Source organism: Ictalurus furcatus, chromosome 18, assembly GCF_023375685.1.
Source record: "Ictalurus furcatus strain D&B chromosome 18, Billie_1.0, whole genome shotgun sequence".
NCBI classification, from domain to species: Eukaryota; Metazoa; Chordata; class Actinopteri; order Siluriformes; family Ictaluridae; genus Ictalurus; species Ictalurus furcatus.
In genome coordinates, this window is record NC_071272.1 from 9,155,148 (window position 1) to 9,177,500 (window position 22,353).

General features: G+C 37.7%; 1 long non-coding RNA gene and 1 other non-coding gene across 7 annotated transcripts in view; one reads left to right on the top strand and one right to left on the bottom strand.

The window, feature by feature from the left end:
• Positions 1-15,921: 15,921 nt before the first annotated feature.
• LOC128622763 (uncharacterized) overlaps positions 15,922-22,353 on the bottom strand; it is a 13,994-nt gene continuing 7,562 nt past the window's right edge. For 2 of the 6 annotated variants that reach the window (XR_008388441.1, XR_008388444.1), the window contains exons 3-5: positions 20,673-22,353; positions 19,169-20,553; positions 15,922-16,937 (exon numbers count right to left, since the gene is read on the bottom strand). The exon at positions 20,673-22,353 is cut by the window's right edge and continues 478 nt beyond it. This is a non-coding gene — a long non-coding RNA (uncharacterized LOC128622763). The remainder of the gene's footprint in view (positions 16,938-19,168; positions 20,554-20,672) is intronic. The other 4 variants (XR_008388446.1, XR_008388442.1, XR_008388443.1 and 1 more) reach the window with 4 other exon arrangements.
• On the top strand, positions 18,193-18,265 carry trnat-ugu (transfer RNA threonine (anticodon UGU)). Its single transcript has one exon. It is a non-coding gene; the product is annotated as a tRNA-Thr (tRNA).

A 22,353-nucleotide genomic window follows, 5' to 3' on the forward strand; every position in this document is an offset into this window, starting at 1 on the left:
ATTGCCTGATAGAGGATAAAAACAGATTATTTATACGCCATGATGCTAAACTGGAGGCCATACGCTTCAGTTCCATTTTAACTACATGCAAAAAAAAAATTAAAATAACAAAGAAGCAAAGCAGATTTTCTGCAGTGAGTCCTGCAGTAATATTAAATTCATAATATCTCTCATTTGTACAGTTTAACATCCTCAGAATTTATATCACTGCAGAAACGCTTCTACTTAAGCAGATTAAAATGTAATTTATGAGGAACGGAAAGAAACTCCAACATTTTTAATACAGAGAGGAAAGACAAGATCAGACTGTAGTGTCAGATCCAAACATCTCCAACATGCTGAGGAAAACTTACTGCTAGTTTCCTTATAAAACTGCACACAGTGTACCTGAGACTGCTGACCTCACACCATATACTAACTTTGTTTTTTTAATTTTTATTTACTGTTTACTGCTTTTTATGGTGTTTTTTAAAAGGAAGAACATTTTTCATTTCATTATATTTGAAGACGTCTTGTCTTAGGCACGTTTTTATATGTGCTTAAGACTATTGCACAGTACTGTGTGTGTGTATGTGTGTGTGTGTGTGTGTGTGTGTGTGTACAGTATATACAGTATATATATAGCACTGTATTATTATTATTTTTTAACTATTTAATGGAAGATGATGAGTTTTCGGTGTGAGATATAAATTTTTTGAACACGGCTGGAATAAACACATTTCTCTGTAGCTCTCTCAGACTCCAGGACGTGACTTTATTCTGCTCTGGTTGTGTTTTACAATCAGCAGCAGCGTGTATCTCTGTGGCCTTTGTGCTACAGAAGCGTCTCACAAACACACACACACACACGCACACACACACACACACACACTCAGGTCTGGTGAGGAGACGTGAGGTACTGCGGGTTCACACCGATGGCTGCTTGACCGTGAGGAAGTGTGTGTTTGTTTCATCCGTGTCCTGTTCTGTGGCCTGTTGCTCCCTGAAGCAGCTCGAGTCCTCACTGACAGCTGAGCTGCTGCTGTGACGGTGTGAAAACTGCAGCATGTGGAGCTTTAGCTCTTCTAATCATTCAGCAATGTACTGTAAAATCACACACACACACACACACACACACACACACACACACACAAAATAAAACTGTAACATTAATAAGACAAAAAAATAACCATAACATGAAGACAAAAATAACAAGCAATATTAATACAACAAGAATTACAAATGTAACATTATTAGGACAAAAAACTAAATAAAATGTAACAATAAGAGGCCAAAAAAAAAAAAAAATCCAGCAATAAGAAGACAAAAATTATAATGTAACACTAGATAGACAAGAAATGTACCGTGAATAATAAATAAAACTAGTAAGTATTAAATAAATAAACAAACAATAATAAACATAAATAAAATAAAAACGTAAGATTATGTAAAAATGTCCCAAGACAAAAAAATAACCAGTGTAAAATTAATCTGACAAAAATAAAATGAATAAGACCAAGATGACGAAATATAATGCAACATTAATAAGAAATAAAAAATTGTAAGTATAAATAGCCTATATGAAAAAATAATAATAGAAATAATATAACATTAGAAGGAACACAAGAAGGCAAAAAATAACATTAAGAAGAATTTAAAACAGTGAGTATGAATAAAATTTTTAAAAAATTAAATTATTTTTAAAAATAATAAAAATAAATAAAAATGTAACATTATGAAAACAAACAAACCAAATGTATGAGTTTTTACTCTGATTGCAACTCAAAAACAAACAAAACAAAACAAACACTATGGAAACACTTTGTTCACTTTTGGATCTTGCAGGAACGTTTATAAACATTACAGAACCGCAGTCTCAGAACCAGGACACTATTACAGACGGAAAACGCAATCAGACTGTAGAAAGTGGACAGATGTGCCTCTGTTCACTCAGATCGCCTCCTCATTTCTCTTTTATTCTCTTACGTAACTCTCTGATCTGCAGAGCGGGATTTAAGGTCAACTTATTCATGAGGAAAAATAGCAGAAATCCTCACAGCCGCCACACCAAGTTTTTCTGCCTTTCTCTCGTCACCTTCAGCTACATTTCAGCTCGCACATCTACAGCAAGGCCGCACATAACTTCTCCTTCAGGAATTATTTCACTAGCTCTTTGTTTGTCTATTTTTAGAACAGCGGCTCTGACAGTAGCGCAGGATTTTATTAACACGCTCATTCTAATACGTTATTGTTTCTATAGTAACGGCTCATTCACAGGGACACGTGCAGCCGATGCTCCGTTGTTGATCTGGTGAAGTTCTCTTGAAGAAAGAAAATGTTTATTTAGCATTTATGGAAGGAGTCTCCATTGTCAGAGGTAAAGCTGTAAGTTTTCTTCAGGACAGAGGAGTTTACGCTTCTTTGCGGTTTTACTGTAACATGACAAGCCTTTAAGGGTTCTCTGAGAGGGACAACTGGAGAACCTTTAAGTCTATAGAACACTGCATTAGAAAGAATGTTAATAACCTCGGATGAAGGATGATTTGAATCTCCCTGGATGTTAGCTAACACTTGAGGGGATTTAACTAGCGAATGGGAATCAGCAATGATGAAATTAGGAGTAAATTTTCAGGAGGAAAGTGAAGTGTGGAGTGAGAACTTAGTGGTCTGCTCTAGATGTCGTGGGAGTGGAGAGTGTGATGTAATTTTCCAGCTTACTTTGCAAGCTTCACTTTGTTGGAAATCCTGAGGGTGAGATTTCTTCACCAGAGGCTCGATCCGGAGGAACTCAACACCATCACCTTCACTAAATATCACTGAACTCTTCTTTTAAAAAACAACTCAGAATACAGCACCAAGCGAGTCTGTAACACAGTGCATGTGCTTTTAATGGAATATATCATCACCTGGAAGAGTACAGAATTGGAAGATGTTATATGTTTTGCTAAATTATTAATAGGTATATATTTTAATATTTAAAGCCACATGCAGTGACCAGCACAGTAATGCCAACTTTATTCACCATTATTCCCAACAACCAATCACTGATCACCATTATTCCCTTTAATGTCCGCGTTCTTGATAGAAATTCTAGAATCATTCATAATCAATTCTTTTCTGTTCTAATATAATGTCTAATGACACGCTTCAAAATGCAAATGATCATGATGATTCAGTGAATATGCAAATTAGTCTATGATGTCATCTGCCAATTCCTACTGACTTTTTAGCCTCTATTTGCAACTTTGCCCTGAAACGAGTCTGAGTCTGTAACACGTGACCAGCTCGGCATCACTAAGCAAAACGTCATCATGGAATTTGCTCACCCTCTGGAATCTGTCACAGCTTCACTTGGTAAAAATCCTGAGGGTGTTTTCTCCTCTCGAGCTCTGGAGGAACTCATCAGTCTTGAATTCATCAGCTGTCACCAGCTTCCTCTTCAAAGCCGGCTCAGTTTTAAAGATCAGTCTTTGACGTTAACATCAGTGATCTCATACCTGCTGTTGTAACAGGAAATTCCTGCACACAGTCAGAGTCATATTCTCATTATCTTTTCAGAAACCATTCACCTTTAAATTGCAGGTCCTGTGAAGCCGAAGAGTCAAAGTGTACCTAACCGTACCTCTAAAACCCGCTCCATAAAACTTTAGTTAGAGTTTTGGTTTTAGTTTGGGATTCATCACATATAAGTCCACTTTCAATCCTGTTACTCAGACTTTCAGACTCATTCAATTATTTGGGTTTTGATCCAGGATTGATTATTCCTTAGAGACAATGACCGAAAAATGGCATCAATATTTATGGGGAAAGTTCCTGGTATTCAGAGTCGGGTAACATGGCTGATTAAAGTGGATCTTCTGAGCTCCAAATTCAGATTAAATTCATATTAAAATCACCTGCATGCAATTCACACCTCTGAGACTTTTCTCGAGACAGGGTTTATCAATAGCGTCTAGACCACCGCCTTCAAACACAAACACTCAGCTTTAAACCTAAGGGCTAGAAAATACAGACGGAAGACACAGATAGCATTTTTTTTTTCTTCTTTGCTGTCAAATGTAATAAGATGTAACTGTCAAAGTCCATAACAGTACCTGCTGGACATTTATTGTAAATTGATTCTCGCTTTCTCACGTTGGTGAAGTTTTTCTGAGCTAAAATAGGAATAAACTTTTTCTATTCCATTTACTGATGTGATGAAGTGATCTCACTGTTATATTATACAGTAACAGCACATCCACAAGTGTTTTATTCCTCTTATACTGTACCACAGCGATTTACCAACAATTCCAGGCTTTTATTGATCAAAAAATAGAACGTCGTACTTTATTTCCATTTATAGTTGCATTTAATGGAGTGGAACGTCAGTGAAAAAAACTAGTTCCTGTTATCACTTACGTTATAGATGCTATAAACAGTCCTTCCCTCACCAGCCTCTCTAAACTCCTCTGTCCGGAAGATGTCGGAAAATGTCAAGTTACAGCTTTAGACTCCTTTCATGAATTTTAATGTTAAATAAACGTCTCCTTTGAGCTGTGAATGAGCTGTTACTATAGAAACGACAACGTATCAGAACGAGCGCATTAATTAAAAATAAACCTGTGAGGTGAAGCTCCGCTACTGTCAGAGCCGCTGTTATAGAGAATTAATCAACACCTTTTGACCAATCACGATCCAGAACTCAATAGCGCTGTGGTGTAAAGACTGAAATTTCATGGAATGAAGTGGATGAGTGAAGCAGAAGGTCATGGACTTGTGAGAGGAATGGGACAGGAAAGGGTTAAACCAGGACTGGTTTAGAACGGCACTGGAGAGGAACGAACGTCCGTCAGTCCTGACAAACTCGATGCCGTGACAGAAAACCCAGCGAAGCGTCGTGTCTCTCCTCTCGGGAGTCAGGGCTGAGCGGTGATTGACGTGTGGAGCAGCAGGAACATTTCACTCGCCACTTTCTCACTCTTCTGTCTTATTAAGACTGAGATGTTTCCATCCTGCCTGTGTTTACCCTCTACCACCTGCACTTTCCCTACGTTTCTCCTGCTTCTGAACCAGATTGATGTGTCGCTGTGATTGGGGAAAAAAAAACAACCATGACACAGGGAGATGAATGAACCTTGGCAGAGAACTTTTTTTTGTTAGATGAACAAACTTTATTTTAGTTTTGCACAAAGGGAAGAAACCTCACACAGCCTTTACACATAAAGTTCTACACTAGAAGAACGAGTATCGATCGCAACGATTTGAGAACTTTTCTCATGTGTCATTTCAAAAGGGCGATAAATTACATCTTTCAAAGCTGCAGTGAAAACACACAGATCAATTTCAGTCTTCACCCAATTACCAGCATGATTTCTCTCTGAGTTTGGTCACTTCTCTTTAAAGCTGAAGATGTCTTTGAGAGACTCTGAGAGACCGACGTTCCTGTTTTCTGTCCTATAAAAAGACGTGAGAGGTCCTGGTGTTAGTCGAGTCTTTTTCCAGCTTTGAGTGTCAATTTCATAATTTCTCAGTACAGATGGTCCTGCTTTCAGAGCCTTCAAAACGTGACAGGTTGTATAAAAATTTAGGGTTTTGTAGGTTTATTTCCACTCCTGTGCTGTTGAACGTGAACCTGAACAATATGTTGGAGGGTTTATTACAACTTCTCATTCATCTAGAACATTAAATTTAATCTAGATTAAAGACACACACTTATGGACTTCTATTTTCTTTCATTCATACAACAATGAAACAAACTGAAACCTGTTGCACTGGAGAGGAACTAACAGCCATGTGTAAAAATATGCAAATGAGGCAACAGATCATTAGCATGCATTCATTTGCATATTACAAAACATACATGATTTGATTGATCACTTACCACTCTTTATATTTTTTAAGTGGTAAGTGATTATTAAAATATTGTTAGCTGATGGTATTATTTTATTTAAAAATCCATGGTGATCTAAGATTATATTTAGTATATGATTATAGGAAAACATCACTAAAAACAACTCTAAATATTTAAAGTAAAACTCATATCAAAGTCGTAGGAATTTCCCTCAGCTTTAAGACGTACGAATGAGGGTGTGAAATGATGTGGAGGTGTGGAGGCTCTCTCATCAAGCACATAGAAGAGACAGAAAATGATCGTTTTGAGTGAATGGTTAATAAACTGAAGCTCGATGATCAATAATCAACGAAATCACAAAAATATTACATTTATAGATGAAGATTGCTCCAATATTTCAGAAAATGACCTCCAATTATTTCTATATGGTTTAAACTGTTTAAACATATTTGTTCCGAATTCTTGTCACTTTTTCCAGCTGAGCTTGAGGAATACTTGGATTTCTCTCAGTTTTATTATGTATATGTTTTTTTGCGAGAGACTCGGGATTGTGACGAAATGAAAATAGACTTTTGTTTTAACTCTCGTGGCATTTCTTCAGCATGAGAGTGGTGTTGTTTGAGGTCGAATGCCCCCGGGGGTTTCTCCAGCACACACAGTCTGATTGATCGACGCAGCGGTGAGACTGGCGGTGATTAAGGAGCGACGTTTTGCTTTTTATCCCTCCTGCTTGTGTGTCTGGAAGGTTTAGAGTGGTGTGCTAGCCGAATGCTAAATGCACTGAGCCTGTCTTGCTGTCAGCGTTGTTCTATAACCAGGCTCTTGGACAGGTTTAGAGGTTTGGAGCAAGCTAGCTAGCTTACATTACGTACAATCAATGTAAATAAAGGCTTTATCTAGCTAGCTAAATGGTGAAGTGTATCACCTGATTCTTTTCGTTTAGAACATCACTGATACCTTCAAAAAGTTCAACCATCTTGAGAAACCATGAAGTTTCATGATTTACTCTGGTTTTATTTATTATACCTTATTTTATTTATTAATTTTTTTTTGCAAAAGTTACCATTTAGCTCTGAATTCTGTTATGTTGGTTTTATTGTGCACTGAAGATGTGGGCGGAGTAAATGACTATTGGGGGCGTGGCTAAAGCCTAGGAGTCCAGCAAGGACGTCAGTTTTTGGGTTTTTGGAAGTTCCAGTGCTAGATTTCATGAACAGATGAAGGATTTCATGTAAAAGAAAATCAATCAAATGTTTTATATATATTTTAAATATTAAGCATTATACTTAATTACATGTTTGAAAATCAAACCGTGTCAGATTTCGATGGCTTCTACACAGAACGTATGATGTTATTGTCTTCTACACATTGATTAGTGCACTATGGAAATGAGCTGAAAATGTAAAAGAGTGAAATGAAGTCTCTAGTTAATTCATATTTAAAATGCCTTTTATGATATTTAAAAAGCCAGCGCTGCTCGACATACTCGATCATTTTACTGTGACTGATGTCAGGTTTCAAGAAAACTCTTTCCACTCTTTCCTCATACACAGGGTTAGGATTACAATTTGATTTTACATCCTTGAACTTTTGTGTCATTCTCATCTAATATGGACTTGTTCCATTTTTTTCCCTTCCTTTCTTTCTTTACGGTCGTTTTGACCTTTCCTTTCAAGCACCATGTTGGTTTTTGAATGGAATGATGGAGAACGGTGGCAGGATAATGGATGGCTGACGTCTGGATGCTGACGTTGATCAATGTGACGAGACTCGAGCGAACTTCAAGTCATGAGTAGAACGGCGCCATCCACCATAAATCATCAGCGCTGGACGGGAAACCTGTGGTGAAACGGCGAGCCATCGTTAGCACTCCCGGCTATTACCGGTGTAATGCGTTTGACTCGGGCTGAATGTTGATTTGGGAGCAGCTGTGGCTCGCGGCACTGAGTTTATCGCTCTGCCCCTGATGAGAGGCGAGGAGAAGTACGTGGCCCTGAAGCTGGCCTCGCTGACTCCGCGTCACTCATCCAATCCCGCTCTCTGACTTCCAGATGGTGGTGTGAATATTAACAAACTCGGACCAGGAGGTTCTCCATTGCGGAATACAGATCAGCTCGTTTAAAATTCACTCAGTCAGCAGCCTGAGGGATAAAACTACGCTGCTGTTTGCTTTAAAAGGAAACAACAGCCAAAGTGAAGTGTCTGTTATTCCGTTCCATTCCTCCACGCTATTTTTAGCCATATCACCGTAGTGCAGATTAGGACTGGAAATTAAATTCAAAGCTCTTCTATTCCATTTTAAATGCTTTTGTACACAAGGTGGACCTTTGAATTTCATTTCAAAAACTTGTGATAATGTATTTTTTGAAAGCGTGATAATTTGGGGAAATTGCAAATAAAGCTTTTAGCACTAATTCAGTTACTTTTTTATTTAAAAAAGAAATATGGTTACACCACAGTGCTGTAGACTGGATTAATTCTCCCTAACAGCGACTCTGACAAATCGCAGGTTTATATTAATCCACTCGCTGCAATACGTTATCGTTTATTAGTAACAGCTTATTCACAGGAAGCTGTATGGCAGACGCTCCACATAAATCTCTGATATGGTGATATTTTCTGTAAGGAGATGTTTATTTAACATTTATGACAGGAAACTCCTTTGTTTGGTGTATTGTAGCAGTTATAAAATAATTTTATTTTTAAGAATCAGCTGAACATTTTCCTGGAAATGAGTTAGTACGAACAGGAGAGTGTTATTGCATCATGAAAAATAAGAGCCAATCCATGGTTAGTATGCAAACGCAGGCCATGCAGCACCAGTGTATCAGTGAAAGGGGTGGAGCTTGTAGGATTTGGATCTCATTGCATATTCATAAGACACTTCTTTTTTTTGGTGAGGGTAAAAGTGTCAGTGGTTCTATAAGATCTCAGTCTGAATTATTATTATTATTATTATTATTATTATTATTATTATTATTATTATTATTTTCAATAAACCCATCATTTAAATGAGAAACTATTTCCATAAATCAACAAACATGGAACTGAAGAATAAAATTAAAAACTACTGGCAGGAAATCAGTTAAAACTGTGTTTAACTACAGAACAGGACACATTTGTGCAAAAAACTTAGAAATAAAAAAGCTAACCTCAAAGCTCCAGCTCCGAGCAGTGACGTGTCCCCTGTGTGCTGTACATGGGAAAGCTGTCATGTTTTGGTCCCACATGGCATGTTGGAAAACACGGCAGCGAGTCACAGGCCGATTCATACTTCATAATTCACAGTGTTATTGATTTTTTTGTTCCCTCACAGTGAATTATAAACCCCAGTGCTAGAGAAAATGGCCCTGTGACACGAGGAGAGAAAAGAACAACACTTCACACCTCACCTTGTATACACCGTTCATTTCTAATAGAGAATATCTACTGCACTTATCAACTCCCACAATGCACTGCAATAGATCAGGGTTTAAATGATGTATAGAGAATACCCATAATGCATTGCACTGTTTTCTGGGAAGAAGGAGTAGCACTTTCATCGAAGTGTGTATTCATAATTCATTTAGTCCTCTCTAATGAGGCTCATAAATCTCCATATTAGTGTCCTAGATAGGGGACGAAGTGCGTACTACTGAAACTCCACCAGCTCATACTCTACAATAAGTATGTGCACCCCGTACACAGGATTCATTAAAATATCTTTTTTTATTGTGTCAGAATACATCATAGTTGTTGTTTTCTACAGATATAATTTGATATAATTGTTTTCTATTTCGATATAATTTGATACGAATTTCAAATTCTGAATTTCAATTCTGAAACAAGGAATTTTATTGAAACAATCTCATGTGCTTGAAGTTGATCTAAATTGGACCTTTATGGCACATTAATAAGCACTGCATTGTACTTTTTACAAAGCTGTGAAAATTTTTTTACCACAGGACCTAAAATCTAGCCCTAACTCAGATCTACTGAAACTAGTCTACTTCCTGCAACTGCACCTCCATTATCCACTAATCCCTACACCTTAATCCACTACACCTCCATTATCTACTAATCCCTACACCCTAATCCACTACACCTCCATTATCCATTAATCCCTACACCCTAATCCACTACACCTCCATTATCTACTAATCCCTACACCCTAATCCACTACACATCCATTATCCACTAATCCCTACACCCTAATCCACTACACCTCCATTATCCGCTAATCCCCACACCCTAATTCACTACACCTCCATTATCCGCTAATCCCTACACCCTAATCCACTACACCTCCATTATCCGCTAATGCCCACACCCTAATCCACTACACCTCCATTATCCGCTAATCCCTACACCCTAATCCACTACACCTCCATTATCCGCTAATCACTACAGCCTAACCCTATCTTTACAATTATTACTTATTTACAATTAGTTATGATTACAGTTTTCAGTTTATTTTCAGTTTATACCTTCATAACACATTCATAAAAGGTACATTTAACTTTAAGTCGGCAAAATGTATGAAAGGTTTATGTCAAAATCTGTGAAATGACAAAGATTTTTTTTTAATAAATTATATTAGATTATTTGTTTTGTTGGTTTGTTTATTTGTTTGTTTTACAAGTCTGTACACCTAAAACAATGTATACCTTATGAAAGTGTTATATAGGCCCGGTGTATGTCTCCCTTAGAAAATAAAACAAGCATCATTTTATTGGTAACTTTATAGGGCCTTTATAACACATTCAACAGCAGTTCATCTTTAATTAAAATTATTAATAACACAATTCTGGAGTATTTATATCAGGCTTTGGTCAAAACTGACTTTAGAGGTTTAATATGACTTTGTGAAGAGACTGTTTATTTTAGAACAGATATGAAGTGTTTATGAATGTTTTGTTAAGGCCCAGCATAAGTCCTCTTTAAGAAAGGGTACATACATAGAGCATTTATAACACAACAATAAGCATTTCATGAATGGTTTATAAAGTGATGGAGTAGAATTTATAAAAAGCTTATGTCAAATCTGGTAAAGTGGCATAAGAGTGGCTTTGTCTTTACATGAACAAGAGAAGAGAAAATAAACTGCTGTTATCTTACACCTCGAATGATTGAGATATTTACTGGATTTGTTTCCCTTATCTTTGCATTTATAGCACTGTTATGAGGCACAATGTACACCTAAAGAGGTCACGTACAATCTCTGAAGTCACCGCTCAGGTTTTTACATAAGCATAAATTCTCTCTCTAGCATCGTTAAAAAAGCTTATGAATGTGTTATGAAGTGTTAGAAAGGCCCTATGTAGGTACATTTACATAGAATTAAATGTTACCTGCTGGGTACCCGGGGCCTTTATAACACATTCATTAACAAATTAATTAACACATTCATAAATGTGTTATAAAGGCCCACTGTAGATTCCTTACACTGGAAAAAAAGGTAATGCTTTATTACCTACATAGGTCCTTTATAAAACATTCATAAGCATTGCATACATTGCTTATAAACCTTCTAACATCATATGATCAATTGTGACATAAGGCTTTATGGCTTTTCCAAAAATCAACCACCCCTGCTTTATATATTTCATAAAAATGTTCTATGAAGCAGCTCAATTGAAATAATAACAAAATAAAATGTCCGATTCGTTTTTATTTTCTGAACCTGATTGAATATTTCACACAAAACATAATTTTTTCACCATTTCCCAGAATAAAGTGGATTCTTAAAGACTCCATAAAGTGACTTGCGTGCAGCATTATGTTAAAATGGACAAAAATGAAATGATCATTAATGAATATACTGAATCGTAAGGGTCGGGCAAGCGCCGAGTTAATAAACGTCTCTTGTTATCTGTATCAGAGTAAATTCACCTCCAAGACGGTTAATTAAACACTCTGGGATCCTAAAAATATCTATATTTAACATGGGCAACGCCTACAGCAGTGTTTAACACAGAGTGAACCGGACATGCAGAGAAAAAATAATATAGCTAAATAAAGTGATATATATATATTCTTTTAAATAAATATCTAAAGATGATACTATTTAAAACAGTTTATAGATCATGATATACATCTACACTCCCTGAGAGATGAAGTTTTACTTAAGAGTACTAACAGAAATATATGAACTGAGTAAATCATAAACTGCATTTACAACACATTTATGTACAGTTTTTAATTTTTTTTACAACCCCTTGATTTGTTTTTATTTATGATGGTTTTACCCGAGATTTAAAAACCTATTCAAGTATTTGTGCTTTTTTTAAAAATTGCAAAGTGTTCTGGAACATAAACATGAACAATAACCTAATTATTAAAATCTGAGTAAACTAAAACGATGTATTATTACAAAATCCAGATTATCTGTTGAAATGAACATAGTATCGGAAGTATCTGACGTTTTACGAAGTAAAATAAATGGAGACAGATCTGAATCACAATCACACAGGTTTAAACATAAACAGACATTTATTATCAGAGAGAGAGAGAGAGAGAGAGAGAGAGAGAGAGAGAGAGACATTGTGCATTGAGATGAACCCTTTTGGCCAAAAGTTAGCGTGTATGGAAGGAGTCTCCAGTGTCAGCGCAGTGTAACAGTCAGAGATGAAGCTGTAACTTTGTTTTCTGTTTGACAGAAGAGTTTACACTTCCTTACTGTTTCTCTGTAACATGATAAATTGCGTTTATTTGTCTAAATTTTGTCTCATTTAATAAATAAAATATTGTTGGTAAGTTGCTGTGGTATAAGAGGAATAAACCACATGGGAATGTGCTTCAGGTTTGAAACGTTGTTGATTATTTTACTATAACAGCGTTATAACTTAATACACGCTTATGACACGCTGTCCATAAACATCTTCACACAGTTTGAGTTCATGACGGTATATATATATATATACATTCCAGTATATGGATGTATAGTAATGTGTGTGTGTGTGTGTGTGAATATTTGAAATTGGCCCGTACATTCCCTTTAGTGATGTAATAATATATTGTAATATGAGTAATGTATTTGGTTATTATTGTGAATTTATTGCCATGCATTTCACACTGATGCATATTCTTCTTCCTTGAAGAAAATCATACCCAAATACATCATTTCCATTTAGATTGAATTCCCACCTCACACCCACTGTTCCCAGGATCCACCTCGGATCCACCGCCACTCTGAGCAGGAACATATCAAATGATCTTATAATCAGCAGTTATGGATCTGCTCCTGTGACCAAAAGGTGATGAGTTCACATCCCAGAACTTCCAAAGAGTCACTGTTATATTCTTAGGCAGGAGTTTAATTGTGGTTACAGTTAATTATCATCTGAAATGTTCAGCTTAGTGTCTGGCATTTGAGTCATTTTTCGATAATCATCAGCCAGAAAACATGGAAAGAGTCAGGACTCGAGTGCAGGACTTGTTCATTTCTCACTTCTTAATAACGTAATCAGCATGCTCTCATAAAGTTCTCGGCTTTATCGTTCTCATTACAGAAACACAGCCGCGATAATAATAACATCGTGTGCTGCTGGAAATATTGCAGCGTGTCCTCTTCTGATCTTCTGCCTCAGATTAAAGAGCAAGAGCGAGCGAAAGAGAGGGAGAGAGAGAGAGACAGAGAGAGAGAGACAGACAGAGAGTGAGAGAGAGAGAGAGAGAGAGAGAGAGAGAGAGAGAGAGAGAGCGGTGTGTTTTTGCAGCATCTAAAAATGTCATGGTGTGTTGAGCCACGTGGTGAGAAACACGATGGAGCTCACAGAGCTGGATGAGGCTCTCGGGAAGGAGGAGTCTGAATGGAGGGAAGTGTTTGCGCTGGCTGAGAGAACGTGGGCGAGGGAGATCACAGCAGAAACACGTGAGCCAGCACTGTCAGTTAGGAGAAGGTTGCAGGGAAGGCAGCTAGCGCATGGCTACGTGCTCCAGGATGCTAATGAAACGTCTAATTATGTCTGATGGAGCATCGAACCTAACGCAGCATCCTTGCAGACGATGGAGTGACAGAGGAGAAGTGCTGCATTTGGTCCTGGGGGAGACTGCAGCGGAATGTGAAATGCATTATGGGAGGTTATGAAGGATAAACTTGTTTAAAAAGCTTTTAGGGAAAGACAGATGGACTAAAGTCAATAAGGTTTTAGATAACAATAACCACAATGGCCTAATCTTCTGTCGTGCTTTATCCTATTAAAAATATCACCTGAAATATCACGTGACCTGAAAACACCCCTGTCCTTATGTCACCTGCTGAACAGGACACGCCCAGTCCTGCACAAAAATTTAAATACTGCACCAACCAACAGTAACACGATTATCTCGTTTATAAAACATTTACTTGAGACTCGGAGATTAAAAAAAAAAAGACGGTCTGATTTTGCTTTCTAAACCTAAACATGCATTAAGTTCTGATTGGTTAGGCTTACGCAAAAGGGTGGGACTACAACATTCTTCACGTCATGCACCTTGTCTAAGGAACTCAGGAGCCCTCTAGTGGCCAGCTGCAGTACAAATCAGTCAGTCATGTGTTTTATAAACGCATTACACTACATGCATTTCCGGAGTTCTGGATTGTGATTGGTTAGAAGGTGTACATAACAGTGGCTCTGACAGTAGCACAGGTTTATATTAACGCGATTGTTCTAATACGTTATTGTTTCTATAGCAACAGCTCGTTCACAGAGACGTGTACAGTGGAAGCTCCAACGATAATAAACTGATTTTTTTTTTAATCGAGAAGTTTATTTAACGTTTATGGAAGGAGTCTCCAGTGTCAGTGTTAGAGCTTAGACGTAAAGCTATAACTTTACATTTTCTGACATCTTCAGGTTATGGATTCAATTTTCAGATATTTTCTGTTTTCGCTGCATAGCCTGTAGGTTTGCTAGCTGTGCTTAGCATTGCTGTTACTATGGTTACCATAGGAGATATTCAAACTTATTTTTCACCTGCTGAATAAAAAGCAGAGCCGAACAGTACAATTCTGGAAATCTGAGCATTCTCTTTTCATACAGGAAGTAAACTGTTTGCATGTTGCCATGTCCTGATATAAAGAGACCGCGTGTCTAATACAAATACAGGTGTCCATTACCATATATGGGTGTGCATCAGGCAGACTTCCTGCTCCAACTCTCAGCAAGATGGCAACCTCGGGGCATCGTGCTGTCTGTCCTATACATTCTCTATGGTTCATCCAGATGTAAACCTTTTCTCTGACACCACACACACACACACACACACACACACATACACACACACACACACACACACACACACACAAACACACACACTGTGGCAGTCATCATGCCACAACTCGTCCATTACACCAAATTGTCTGCCAGATTCATTATTCTTTAATCATTCAGCACAACACAGACAATTCCCTCCTGATCCAGTTGAAATTTATTTTCCTTCTGGAACCGTAGTTTTGTTTTTATTATTATTATTTTTTATTTAATTAGAATTTAATTAGCCTTTTCATCCAGTTTACAAGACCACAGGCTTCCACAAAGGTGTTCAAGGTCCTTCACAAGACACTTTACAGCAATAAAACGCTGCCAAAGATTCTCAAAGGGACAGAAGTGTAAACCATGTCATCAGAGATGCTTCGTTCATCAGATTTAACTTGGGAAATCAGCATAAAAGACATAACGCATATTAATCATCCATGCAGCTGAGTGCAAAAGTTTGTACCCCCTTCGGTGTTTGAAAGGGAATAAGTAAAACGGGCCTCTGTTTAACAACTCGTCTACATTTTAATGGACGATTTGGGTAACAAGAGAAGAATACCAAAATAGAAAACAAAATCAACTGAAGAATCATTTCATAGTGAGACAATCCTTAAAACACTGGGTAAAATCATCCAAATATATATATTGTGCAATAAATTTAGTTTAATTTCATTTTAAATTTCACTCAAGGATCATTTTGGCTTGCAACATAATCTCTTAACATAATTATATATATATATATATATATATATATATATATATATATATATATATATATATATATATATATATATTCCGTCTTCATCCTTCGTGTGTACTGGTGTTAAATAACAGAACTTAAAATGACTTAAAATTAATTTTGTAATTGTTTTAATACTTTTAAGAGATGAAATTATTATGGTGGTATATTTTAAATCGTAATTAAAATAGATTAAAATGCCCAGCATTAGATTGACCTCTATCGCTATTTTTTCACTGTTTCATTGATTTAAACAGCAGTGTTTGTTTCACAAATGGGCCTGGTATCTGTATAAAAGTTTTGGCACCCACCTTTTTTTTCTCGTGTGTCTACTTTACACGGAAAAGCTCTTATCATCACATCTGGCTCGAACTAATATGTTTTTGTGACATTCATGATTAATTTTTAAATCCTTTCCTCTTTTCCGGGTCTCTCTGCGTGGTCGACTGAATCAGCTTAAATAAGCTCTGGGTCTTGTCCTGCAGTTATGCTTCTCCCAAAGACAAATTGTTGAGCGAGTCGGTGAGTTTCAGGGGGTAATTCTGGATCATGCATTTTAATGAGAAGTTATGATGGTGAATTATGGTGAGTGGGAACACCACGGCTGTACAGAACGTGTTTTATTGCACTAAATGACTTCGCACATTATCTCTAAGTGATCGGTGTCGATTTTTAAAGGTACGTGGAAGAGAAGATCAAGCGTCCGGGTCAGCGTTGTGATTAAAGACAAAGCTAGTCATTATTCTTCTTCTTTCATTCTGCTAATGACAGGCAGGAGTGCATGATATAGGAACAGGAAAGGAACTGTGTGAAAAAATGTTCTTCCAGGTCTGTTTATTTTCGGAGCCGTACTTCGTATGACGAGTAGCATTGCTCGGTCTAAATTTGGGTTTTAACGATCCTCACTGGGACTCGAGTTCCTCCATGGCTCTCTCTTCTTTCCTCCTTTCACTCATGTTCACTCCAAAGAGAGTGAGTCCTTGGATAGAATCGTGCCCGTGGAGGATCCATGGCCTCATTTTCGTGTGTCACTGCGGTGTAATAGGCTTGGACAGCAGGAAAGAGACAAGACCTTTGAAAGCACATTAGCAGAAACTCTTTGAAGTGGAAATGGATGGACACCTCTGCTCGAGAACTTAATCTTCCTGAAGGATGAGAGAGGAGGCGCTAACTGGCATGCAGAAGAGAAAATGAGAGTGTTAAGTGACAGGGATGAGAGCTTTAACTCACAGGAATATAAATACACATGCATCGTGGGTCCGTTACACTTTTTTCTGTATACAGGTGTATTATTTAGAACCATGGGATAATCTCTCAGGTTCCTCATAGTTAAAGAGCACCTATTACGGATTTGAACCCTGCCTAATTTTGTTTTAAAGCTCTCATACAATAGACTTACATGCATCCGAGGTCAAAAAACACTTTAACGTGCTCATAATTTAAACTGCAGCAGCATTACCTTTTTTCCCCCAGTGTCACAAATGACTCGTTAAATGATCGATTCTAAATGATTCGTTCTAAACTCCTTTCAGAGAGCATACTCTTCTCTGATTGGTCAGATGCCCCAGTCTGTTGTGATTGGTCTACCACTGTCAGCGAGCAGCTTATGAAGACAAGAGGCGGGGCTTTTTGTTACAAACCTATGTAGGTTAGTACAGGAAGTAAGTCTGGAACTACTAAAGACTCGTTTCAGATGTTCAGAATCGGTTCATTCTTTTGGGAGCTTAGATTTTTTAAAAACTTTGCAGACTTTTTACATTCACAAACAGCTCTATAACACACTACATGAAAGGTAATATTTGAAAAAGCATAATAGGTGCACTTTAAAGGTTCCTCATAGTTAAAGATAACCCTGTTCTGAACAGTTTTCTGAACAGAAAAACAGATTAGGGTTCTAAATAGAGACAAACTAAAATACCCTTGAGTCTTCTAACTTTAATTCTAACTGTGTAGACAACCTGACTATCACAGCTAGCATAACTTTTTTTTAAAAGACACTAACCTAACATTTGCACATGATAGTGAAATTTAAGAATGTGCTCCTTATGTCAGATGATGAACTTCTCCATGCATTTTCTAACCTCCAGGGTGGATGAAGTGGCAGTTGATTCCCCAATATCATATATTGTTCCTCTTAGTTTCCTAGTTATGTCCTAGTTTTAGTAATCATGGTCCTCTAGTTTTCCTCTTCTTCTCATTTTCTCCTTCCACTAGCTTTCTATGCATTCTCACTTTTCTACTTCTTCTAGCTCCTACTTCCCCTACATTCCCAGAACTCATAGTTGCTCTGGTTTCTTGTTTTTCCTGGTTCACCTTCTTTCACAGCTTCTCGACTAGTTTCTATACTTTCCTATTTCTCACAGAACCCTTATTTGTCAAGTGCTCCCATTCCCCCTACAGGCTTAGTTCTTTCCCCTAACTTTCTAGGCTCCATAGCTCAGTGGTTAGAGCGCTGGTCTTGTAAACCAGTAGTCACAAGTTCAGTCCTCGCTGGGGCCTTCAACCAATGCTTTGAAGATTCAAAAATGTGCTCTAGGACTGTGGTGACTCAATGGTTTACTGATCAGAAGGTCAGGGGCTTACCTGCCACTGTTAGGCCCTTGAGCTTAACCCTCTCTGCTCCAGCGGTGCCAACCTAACGAGCTGAGGTCAAGTTTTTTAGTTCCCATAAGTCCCTGCTTTCCCTCATTCTTTTAGTCCCCCATAGTTCTTTTATCAGACTTCCATGACTTACTTGCTTTCTTGGTTCATTTAGTTCTGTTACTTTTTTTAAGTACTTATTCTACTTTTCTAGTTCTAGTGCCCTAATTCACCTAGTTCTCCTAGCTCTCATATTTCTTGAAGTTCCTTTAACTTCCTAGTTTTCTCAAACTTTCTCTCTAGCTCTCCTAGTTTGCAGAATGTGTTTACATCATAACGAGAGCCAAATTTATGTCCTACATTTTTCATTGTACTGTTTTTACGACATACGTGTTTCCCACACCAGATTATATATCTGACCCACTTTCTCTGTTCCCTCCACCTCGCAATTTACACTCCCTCAGCTCCAGCTTTCTCTCTATTCCAACGTTTATAAAAAAAATACCCTGCAGGTGGTAGAGCTTCTGCTCGTCTGTTTTTAAAGCACAGTTTTGATGGAATCCCTGTTTTTTTATGAGACACAGTACTTAAAATCTAATCCTTAAACAGATCTGCTTCAAATCGAGTCATTAACACGGACAGGAAAGGGAAGTGAGTGAAGCTCAGCACCGTGAGTTTCATGAACTGTTATCAGTAATGAAAATCTCAACAAGACTGAAGCAATAGCTGGTATAAAAAAAAAATCCCAGAACATGGCGGAAGATTAAATCATAAAACAGCAGCAGGAGATAAGAGAACTTATCCAGGAGTTATTCTGCGTACCTGTCAGTCATGATGTCTTCTCGGTGACGGTATGACTCAGGAGTTTAATTCAGGACTCAGAGAAGTGACACGTCTTCATTTTGACATTTAGCATGGCTTTACTGACACATTATCATAATCAAATTGGCCTCTCAGCTCTGAAAATCATTGGTAGTTGTTTCTGTGTAACACTTGCTCCGCCCACTTCACATTGCTAATAGCTTCCTGAGCTGTAAGCTGCTCCATTTCCTCCAAATCAACCTTCAGATCTAAAACAGGATATAAGCCATATAAATCAGATGCATAGGATAGGCCATTTATATAATAATCAGTACTCTAGAAGCTTCCATGAGGTTTATCAACTCGATCACAGCAGGACAAGCCTCAGTAACGTCTCATTCCTGACTTGTTCATGTCAAGATTACTTCCTGTTTCTCTCCTAATCAAACTCATTTTCATTATTTAACCTTCCGCCGCTGTGTGATTAGCCTCGTTACACTATTTATCCAGCATCTTAGTGAAGTCTTGCATGTTGTTCTAAAGCAAATCTATGCTGTTTATTCTGGAGGAACCAGTGCCCAGTCTCAGAGTCTTATAGTTCTTCTAGTTCCCATACTTTCCTACTTCAAGTTACCATATTTTTTTCCGAGTTCTCTAGCTCGTCTAGTGTCCATTCTCTCCTACTGACCCTTCTTTCCTGGTTCCTAATTGCGTTAGTTCGCTATTTTTTCCCTGTTCCGCTAACTGTCTACTTCTCATACATGCCCCAGTTTATAACGGTTCCCCTACATTTCTAGATTTTTCTACTTCTCAATGCTCTACTGGTTCCCACAAATGTCTATAGTTCTCCTAGTTCCTCTAATTTCCTAGTTAAACTAGGTCCCATATTTTCCTAGTTCCCAAAGATCAATTATTCTAGCTCCCCTACCTTCCCAGCTCTTTAGTTCCCCTACCTTCCTTGTTCTCCTTCACACCTTTCTTTCATGGTCTTCCTGTTTCCTTACTTTTCCACACTCTCCTAACACTCCTACTTCCTTGACATTCCTTCTTCTCCCAGCTTTTCTTTCTTAGTTCTCATAGTTTCCAAGTTTATCTGGTCCATACAGTTCTCTTATCTCCCCCAGATTCCCAGTTCTCCTATCTTCTTAGTCCATCCAGTTTTCTACCATTTATCTGCTTGTGACCATTCTGACATTTAGAACAGGATAAATAAAATAAAGATTAGACTCGGCTCTTACCTCTGGATTCCTCTGGCTCCTGTGTGTTTTATTTCTTCTATTCACTTTTTAAAGAGAGAATCTTTTATAGGATTTTCATTGAGTGAGTGCTTCATATTTCCTCTGAAGACTCCAGGAGACACCACCTGAGGCCACACTTTCATGAGCCTGTGAAGCTCGTCTGGGTCCCTGAATCGGTTAAAGCAGATAGAAGCGCTGAGATCTTGAAAGGATTGTGGGAATGAACTGAATCGTCCTTAATCATAATCGCTGTGATATTTTATAACTAGAAAGCAAATTCACAATACCTCATGCATGGGAACATCTCTGTCGTTCGGTATAAATCCATTTCTTTTTTTCTTTTAGAAACCGTAATGTATTTTTCCATCAGCCCGAGTTTGAGAAGATGTTCTACTCTACAGGTTTATTATGTGGCAGTGCTACAGCTTGACAGGTTTGGGTTTCCGTAGTGAAATTTTCATCATTATAACAAATGATATTGTTTAAATTCAGAACAGTTCATTAATAACAAGCTTGGGTGGCAGCATCATAAAAGAAACCTGTCTGAATTTTTGGAACAAATTCCTCTGGCTCCGCAGCAGCAGCAAGGACCAATTAGGAAGCAACTCAAATGGAGTCGACAGCAAATATAGAAGCACTTAGCGCAGATAACAACCACCCAGCTATTAAAACTGACAGACGGCTAGTCATCTCGAGTTAATTGGAATTGTAGCGGTTACTCGTGTGTGTCGTGAGTGAACAGACGTGCAAGCGGTGCTGATGAAGGAGAAAAGCACAAAACAAAATAATACAGCTGCTGTTTGGCTGCGTTTATAGCCTGCAATCGTCACATCAGGACCATAATCCATCTCCTCTTTAACATGTCGGATTAAAACGTAATTTATTTCAACTATAAATGATGAAAAGTTTTGTGTTTGTACCGAGCAACATCTGGTTAATGGCAACCGCCGACTCCGAATCCATCAACAGGCTCCAAAACTCTGCCTCTTTATTTCCAACCTTCAATAACACAATCAACCAGACGAGCTATGAGAGTGAGCATCATGTAGAACCACTCTAAAGAAGTGTGTGTGTGTGTGTGTGTGTGTGTGTGTACACACTCTCCAATTTGACTAAACCCGAACCAGAACCACTATAATCAAAAGATAAACTAGAACAAGAACTAGAACTAATACCACAATGAGAATCACAGCCAACAATGGGAACCATAACAAAACTAAAATCAGAGCCAAAACTAGAACCAAAATCAAACCATAAACTAGAACCAGAATCAAAATAAGACCCAGAACTAAAATAGAACCAGAACCAAAATTAAAAACCAGAATAAAATCCAGTATTAAGGAAGCAGAAGCAAAAAAAGAACTTCAAGTCAAAATCAGAACCTAAATACCTAAATCCAAAACTAAAATCATAACAAAACTATTATTAAAATAATAACCAGAAATAAAATTAAAATCCAAATCCAGAATTAGTATTAAAATCAGAATGAGAGCAAAAACTATATTTCACATGGATTTCCTCACAGCATACCTCCGGTGAGGAAATCCAAAATGGCCGACAAGACAGAAATAGAACTAAAATAAGAACCGGAACTAGAACTACAGTCAGAACCAATACAAAAATCATTAGACGCAGAACCAGACCTCTAACAAGGCAAAAACAAATGTTTTTTTAAAGATGAAGTCCTGGAGCATGTAACTTTCCTTCAGTTGATTGTGTATCTCTCAGCGCAGTGCCGCGTCATGCTGTTTGTTCTCACTGTTGTTAAACTGCACTGACAGAGAGCCTCGGGAAATGTCAAGCGCAATTAAACTCTGAGACGCAGAAACAGGTGAGCAGAATTTATTCATCACCTGGAACAAGGACCAATGAAGGTCAAAGTACAATGACAAAGTCCTGCAGCAGGATCAGAGCGAAATAATTCACATCAACAGAGGAAAGGCAGACAATGCTCCGAGCACAAAACAA